The sequence below is a fragment of the Oncorhynchus keta genome, unplaced genomic scaffold, assembly GCF_023373465.1.
Source record: "Oncorhynchus keta strain PuntledgeMale-10-30-2019 unplaced genomic scaffold, Oket_V2 Un_contig_17738_pilon_pilon, whole genome shotgun sequence".
Lineage (NCBI taxonomy): Eukaryota > Metazoa > Chordata > Actinopteri > Salmoniformes > Salmonidae > Oncorhynchus > Oncorhynchus keta.
In genome coordinates this window covers 1,465-9,456 of record NW_026280550.1, presented here as the reverse complement: position 1 = coordinate 9,456, position 7,992 = coordinate 1,465, and the positions used below count along the sequence as shown (strand labels likewise).

At 44.9% G+C, this 7,992-nt stretch overlaps 1 long non-coding RNA gene across 15 annotated transcripts; it reads right to left on the bottom strand.

Moving 5' to 3' along the window:
• Positions 1 to 3,510: 3,510 nt before the first annotated feature.
• LOC127919869 (uncharacterized) lies at positions 3,511 to 5,868 on the bottom strand. 15 transcript variants are annotated; one of them, XR_008104319.1, is made up of 4 exons: positions 5,384 to 5,868; positions 4,738 to 4,851; positions 3,750 to 4,357; positions 3,511 to 3,635 (listed from the first exon to the last, which is right to left on the bottom strand). It is a non-coding gene; the product is annotated as an uncharacterized LOC127919869 (long non-coding RNA). The 15 variants fall into 15 exon arrangements; XR_008104329.1 differs by lacking the exon at positions 5,384 to 5,868 and adding an exon at positions 5,118 to 5,296 and having other exon boundaries at positions 3,864 to 4,357; XR_008104317.1 differs by lacking the exon at positions 5,384 to 5,868 and adding an exon at positions 5,118 to 5,296 and having other exon boundaries at positions 3,556 to 3,635; positions 3,750 to 4,281; positions 4,776 to 4,851.
• Between the last annotated feature and the right edge of the window lie 2,124 nt (positions 5,869 to 7,992).

The window sequence follows — 7,992 nt, the reverse complement described above, 5'->3', positions numbered from 1 at the left end:
TATCTTTGAGCAACTAGCGCTAGCAATTCAGTGAACATCGACGGTTACGTATGTAACCACGGTTACGTGAGCTATTGGATCACTCCAATATGGTTTCCTTCCACGTGGCAGGGTACATTCTGAGTTAGAATTTCAGATTAGTACCGTGTACCGGGTAGTGCTGCGACTGACCACTTTAAATAGCTGCCGTGCACTACTTCCACCTCGTGTCCTTTTCAAGGCACCAACAAAAAAGGATTGGAGTAATCCAACAGAGCACATAAACAGCCCAACTGGCCGAGGCGCAAATATCATTGAGGGGGAACTCCTCAGAGCAGGGACCACGATGTAGCTACTCCTCTAGTAGAATGCACCACTATGGCAGAGGTCAGAGGTCATAGGTGAGAGGCCCACGATGTAGCTACTCCTCTAGTAGAATGCACCACTGCAGCAGAGAGGTCAGAGGTCATAGGTGAGAGGCCCACGATGTAGCTACTCGTCTAGTAGAATGCACAACTACAGCAGAGGTCAGAGGCCCACGATGTAGCTACTCTAGTAGAATGCACCACTAGGAAGGTAGAAGCCGGCTGGCCTGCTGATATTGGGCCTGTAAGAGGAGCACCTCAGGATGACTGCTGAGTCCAACCCTCTCTCAGTTTGGCCTTTGGGCCTGTAAGAGGAGCACCTCAGGATGACTGCTGAGTCCAACCCTCTCTCAGTTTGGCCTTTGGGCCTGTAAGAGGAGCACCTCAGGATGACTGCTGAGTCCAACCCTCTCTCAGTTTGGCCTTTGGGCCTGTAAGAGGAGCACCTCAGGATGACTGCTGAGTTCCAACCCTCTCTCAGTTATGGCCTTTGGGCCTGTAAGAGGAGCACCTCAGGATGACTGCTGAGTCCAACCCTCTCTCAGTTTGGCCTTTGGGCCTGTAAGAGGAGCACCTCAGGATGACTGCTGAGTCCAACCCTCTCTCAGTTTGGCCTTTGGGCCTGTAAGAGGATCACCTCAGGATGACTGCTGAGTCCAACCCTCTCTCAGTTTGGCCTTTGGGCCTGTAAGAGGAGCACCTCAGGATGACTGCTGAGTCCAACCCTCTCTCAGTTTGGCCTTTGGGCCTGTAAGAGGAGCACCTCAGGATGACTGCTGAGTTCCAACCCTTCTTATCCGCAGTCCGCTGCCTGTGGGAGAAAAACCCTACTGGAAAAAGTAGTTTCTCTCTGTGGGAAGAAGAGATGGTTAGTATATACCCTGCAGTATTACAAAGGATATGACAACTCCAGCTACACACTGCGTAACACCTGCAGTGTAATCGAGCTGTTATGTGAGTTCCTAAGGGAAACTGGGATAGTTACTGTCTGGACTGTAGTGTAATCTAGCTGTTATGTGTGTTTCTCAGGGAAACTGGGATAGTTACTGTCTGGACTGTAGTGTAATCTAGCTGTTATGTGTGTTTCTCAGGGAAACTGGGATAGTTACTGTCTGGACTGTAGTGTAATCTAGCTGTTATGTGTGTTTCTCAGGAAACTGGGATAGTTACTGTCTGGACTGTAGTGTAATCTAGCTGTTATGTGTGTTTCTCAGGGAAACTGGGATAGTTACTGTCTGGACTGTAGTGTAATCTAGCTGTTATGTGTGTTTCTCAGGGAAACTGGGATAGTTACTGTCTGACTGTATGTAATCTAGCTGTTATGTGTGTTTCTCAGGAAACTGGGATAGTTACTGTCTGGACTGTAGTGTAATCTAGCTGTTATGTGAGTTTCTCAGGGAAACTGGGATAGTTACTGTCTGGACTGTAGTGTCATCTAGCTGTTATGTGAGTTTCTCAGGAAACTGGGATAGTTACTGTCTGGACTGTAGTGTAATCTAGCTGTTATGTGTGTTTCTCAGAAACTGGGATAGTTACTGTCTGGACTGTAGTGTAATCTAGCTGTTATGTGTGTTCTCAGGGAAACTGGGATAGTTACTGTCTGGACTGTAGTGTCATCTAGCTGTTATGTGAGTTTCTCAGGGAAACTGGGATAGTTACTGTCTGACTGTAGTGTCATCTAGCTGTTATGTGTGTTTCTCAGGGAAACTGGGATAGTTACTGTCTGGACTGTAGTGTAATCTAGCTGTTATGTGTGTTTCTCAGGGAAACTGGGATAGTTACTGTCTGGACTGTAGTGTAATCGAGCTGTTATGTGTGTTCCTAAGGGAAACTGGGATAGTTACTGTCTGGACTGTAGTGTAATCTAGCTGTTATGTGTGTTTCTCAGGGAAACTGGGATAGTTACTGTCTGGACTGTAGTGTCATCTAGCTGTTATGTGTGTTTCTCAGGGAAACTGGGATAGTTACTGTCTGGACTGTAGTGTCATCTAGCTGTTATGTGTGTTTCTCAGGGAAACTGGGATAGTTACTGTCTGGACTGTAGTGTCATCTAGCTGTTATGTGTGTTTCTCAGGGAAACTGGGATAGTTACTGTCTGGACTGTAGTGTAATCTAGCTGTTATGTGTGTTTCTCAGGGAAACTGGGATAGTTACTGTCTGGACTGTAGTGTCATCTAGCTGTTATGTGTGTTTCTCAGGGAAACTGGGATAGTTACTGTCTGGACTGTAGTGTCATCTAGCTGTTATGTGAGTTTCTCAGTGGAAACTGGGATAGTTACTGTCTGGACTGTAGTGTAATCTAGCTGTTATGTGTGTTTCTCAGGAAACTGGGATAGTTACTGTCTGGACTGTAGTGTCATCTAGCTGTTATGTGTGTTTCTCAGGGAAACTGGGATAGTTACTGTCTGGACTGTAGTGTCATCTAGCTGTTATGTGAGTTTCTCAGGGAAACTGGGATAGTTACTGTCTGGACTGTAGTGTAATCTAGCTGTTATGGTGTTTTCTCAGGGAAACTGGGATAGTTACTGTCTGGACTGTAGTGTAATCGAGCTGTTATGTGAGTTTCTAAGGAAACTGGGATAGTTACTGTCTGGACTGTAGTGTCATCTAGCTGTTATGTGAGTTTCTCAGGGAAACTGGGATAGTTACTGTCTGGACTGTAGTGTAATCTAGCTGTTATGTGTGTTTCTCAGGGAAACTGGGATAGTTACTGTCTGGACTGTAGTGTAATCTAGCTGTTATGTGAGTTCCTCAGGGAAACTGGGATAGTTACTGTCTGGACTGTAGTGTAATCTAGCTGTTATGTGTGTTTCTCAGGGAAACTGGGATAGTTACTGTCTGGACTGTAGTGTAATCTAGCTGTTATGTGTGTTTCTCAGGGAAACTGGGATAGTTACTGTCTGGACTGTAGTGTAATCTAGCTGTTATGTGTGTTTCTCAGGGAAACTGGGATAGTTACTGTCTGGACTGTAGTGTAATCTAGCTGTTATGTGTGTTTCTCAGGGAAACTGGGATAGTTACTGTCTGGACTGTAGTGTAATCGAGCTGTTATGTGAGTTTCTAAGGGAAACTGGGATAGTTACTGTCTGGACTGTACAGACCTTACAGTGAAATGCTGAATACAACAGGTGTAGTAGACCTTACAGTGAAATGCTGAATACAACAGGTGTAGTAGACCTGACAGTGAAATGCTGAATACAACAGGTGTAGTAGACATTACAGTGAAATGCTGAATACAACAGGTGTAGTAGACCTTACGGTGAAATGCTGAATACAACAGGTGTAGTAGACCTGACAGTGAAATGCTGAATACAACAGGTGTAGTAGACCTTACCGTGAAATGCTGAATACAACAGGTGTAGTAGACCTTACAATGAAATGCTGAATACAACAGGTGTAGTAGACCTTACAGTGAAATGCTGAATACAACAGGTGTAGTAGACCTTACTGTGAAATGCTGAATACAACAGGTGTAGTAGACCTAACAGTGAAATGCTGAATACAACAGGTGTAGTAGACCTTACAGTGAAATGCTGAATACAACAGGTGTAGTAGACCTTACCGTGAAATGCTGAATACAACAGGTGTAGTAGACCTTACAGTGAAATGCTGAATACAACAGGTGTAGTAGACCTTACAGTGAAATGCTGAATACAACAGGTGTAGTAGACCTTACAGTGAAATGCTGAATACAACAGGTGTAGTAGACCTTACAGTGAAATGCTGAATACAACAGGTGTAGTAGACCTTACAGTGAAATGCTGAATACAACAGGTGTAGTAGACCTTACCGTGAAATGCTGAATACAACAGGTGTAGTAGACCTTACAGTGAAATGCTGAATACAACAGGTGTAGTAGACCTTACAGTGAAATGCTGAATACAACAGGTGTAGTAGACCTTACAGTGAAATGCTGAATACAACAGGTGTAGTAGACCTTACGGTGAAATGCTGAATACAACAGGTGTAGTAGACCTTACGGTGAAATGCTGAATACAACAGGTGTAGTAGACCTTACGGTGAAATGCTGAATACAACAGGTGTAGTAGACCTCACAGTGAAATGCTGAATACAACAGGTGTAGTAGACCTTACAGTGAAATGCTGAATACAACAGGTGTAGTAGACCTTACAGTGAAATGCTGAATACAACAGGTGTAGTAGACCTTACAGTGAAATGCTGAATACAACAGGTGTAGTAGACCTTACAGTGAAATGCTGAATACAACAGGTGTAGTAGACCTTACAGTGAAATGCTGAATACAACAGGTGTAGTAGACCTTACTGTGAAATGCTGAATACAACAGGTGTAGTAGACCTTACAGTGAAATGCTGAATACAACAGGTGTAGTAGACCTTACAGTGAAATGCTGAATACAACAGGTGTAGTAGACCTTACTGTGAAATGCTGAATACAACAGGTGTAGTAGACCTTACAGTGAAATGCTGAATACAACAGGTGTAGTAGGCCTTACAGTGAAATGCTGAATACAACAGGTGTAGTAGACCTTACTGTGAAATGCTGAATACAACAGGTGTAGTAGACCTTACTGTGAAATGCTGAATACAACAGGTGTAGTAGACCTTACAGTGAAATGCTGAATACAACAGGTGTAGTAGACCTTACTGTGAAATGCTGAATACAACAGGTGTAGTAGACCTTACAGTGAAATGCTGAATACAACAGGTGTAGTAGACCTTACAGTGAAATACTGAATACAACAGGTGTAGTAGACCTTACTGTGAAATGCTGAATACAACAGGTGTAGTAGACCTTACAGTGAAATGCTGAATACAACAGGTGTAGTAGACCTTACAGTGAAATGCTGAATACAACAGGTGTAGTAGACCTTACAGTGAAATGCTGAATACAACAGGTGTAGTAGACCTTACAGTGAAATGCTGAATACAACAGGTGTAGTAGACATTACAGTGAAATGCTGAATACAACAGGTGTAGTAGACCTTACAGTGAAATGCTGAATACAACAGGTGTAGTAGACCTTACAGTGAAATGCTGAATACAACAGGTGTAGTAGACCTTACAGTGAAATGCTGAATACAACAGGTGTAGTAGACCTTACAGTGAAATGCTGAATACAACAGGTGTAGTAGACCTTACAGTGAAATGCTGAATACAACAGGTGTAGTAGACCTTACAGTGAAATGCTGAATACAACAGGTGTAGTAGACCTTACAGTGAAATGCTGAATACAACAGGTGTAGTAGACATTACTGACGAGCCTCTAACCAACAATGCAGTTTAAAAAAATACAGATAAGAATAAGAGATGAAAGTAATAATAATAGTAATTAAAGAGCAGCAGTGAAATAACAATAGAAATGTACAGGGGGGTACAGATACATAGTCAATGTACAGGGGGGTACCGATACATAGTCAATGTACAGGGGGGTACCGATACATAGTCAATGCGTGGGGGCACCGGTACATGGTCAATGTGTGGGGGTAACGGTACATAGTCAATGTACAGGGGGGTACCGATACATGGTCAATGTGCGGGGGTAACGGTACATAGTCAATGCGTGGGGGTAACGGTACATAGTCAATGCGTGGGGGGTAACGGTACATAGTCAATGTACAGGGGTACCGATACATGGTCAATGTGCGGGGAGTAACGGTACATAGTCAATGCGTGGGGGTAACGGTACATAGTCAATGCGTGGGGGTAACGGTACATAGTCAATGCGTGGAGGTAACGATACATAGTCAATGTACAGGGGGTACCAATACATAGTCAATGCGTGGGGCACCGGTACATGGTCAATGTGTGGGGGCAACGGTACATAGTCAATGTACAGGGGGTACCGATACATGGTCAATGTGCGGGGTAACGGTACATAGTCAATGCGTGGGGGTAACGGTACATAGTCAATGCGTGGGGTAACGGTACATAGTCAATGTACAGGGGGCTACCGATACATGGTCAATGTGCGGGGGTAACGGTACATAGTCAATGCGTGGGGGTAACGGTACATAGTCAATGCGTGGGGGTAACGGTACATAGTCAATGCGCGGGGGTAACGGTACATAGTCAATGTGCGGGGGTAACGGTACATAGTCAATGTGCGGGGGTAACGGTACATAGTCAATGTGCGGGGGTAACGATACATAGTCAATGCGTGGGGGTAACGGTACATAGTCAATGCGTGGGGGTAACGGTACATAGTCAATGTACAGGGGGGTAACGATACATAGTCAATGTACAGGGGGGTAACGATACATAGTCAATGTACAGGGGGGTAACGATACTTAGTCAATGTACAGGGGAGGTAACGATACATAGTCAATGTGCGGGGGTAACGATACATAGTCAATGTGTGGGGGTAACGATACATAGTCAATGTGCGGGGGCACCGATACATAGTCAATGTGTGGGGTAACAATACATAGTCAATGTGCGGGGGCACCGATACAGGGTCAATGTGTGGGGGTAACGATACATAGTCAATGTGTGGGGGTAACGATACATAGTCAATGTGCGGGGGTAACGATACATAGTCAATGTGCGGGGTAACGATACATAGTCAATGTGCGGGGTAACGATACATAGTCAATGTGTGGGGGCACTGATACATGGTCAATGTGTGGGGGCACCGATACAGGGTCTATGTGCAGGGGGAACGATACATAGTCAATGTGCGGGGGTAACGATACATAGTCAATGTGCGGGGTAACGATACATAGTCAATGTGCAGAGGGGTAACGATACTTAGTCAATGTACAGGGGGTACCGATACATAGTCAATGTACAGGGGGTAACGATACAAAATCAATGTGCAGGGGCACCGATACATAGTCAATGTGAGGGGTAGCACGATACATAGTCAATGTGCGGGGGCACCGATACATAGTCAATGTGCGGGGCACCGATACATAGTCAATGTGCGGGGCACCGATACATAGTCAATGTGCGGGGCAACGATACATAGTCAATGTGTGGGGGGTAACGATACATAGTCAATGTGCGGGGGTAACGATACATAGTCAATGTGCAGGGGCACCGATACATAGTCAATTTGCGGGGGCACCGATACATAGTCAATGTGCAGGGGCACCGATACATAGTCAATGTGCGGGGGGTAACGATACATAGTCAATGTGTGGGGGTAACGATACATAGTCAATGTGCGGGGTAACGATACATAGTCAATGTGCAGGGGCACCGATACATAGTCAATGTGCGGGGGTAACGATACATAGTCAATGTGTGGGGGGTAACGATACATAGTCAATGTGGGGGTAACGATACATAGTCAATGTGTGGGGGTAACGATACATAGTCAATGTGTGGGGGTAACGATACATAGTCAATGTGTGGGGTTAACGATACATAGTCAATGTGTGGGGTAACGATACATAGTCAATGTGTGGGGGTACGATACATAGTCAATGTGTGGGGGGTAACGATTCATAGTCAATGTGTGGGGGTAATGATACAGGGTCAATGTGCGGGGGTAACGATACATAGTCAATGTGCGGGGGTAACGATACATAGTCAATGTGTGGGGGTAACGATACATAGTCAATGTGCGGGGGTAACGATACATAGTCAATGTGCGGGGGTAACGATACATAGTCAATGTGCGGGGGCACTGATACATAGTCAATGTGCGGGGGAACCGATACATA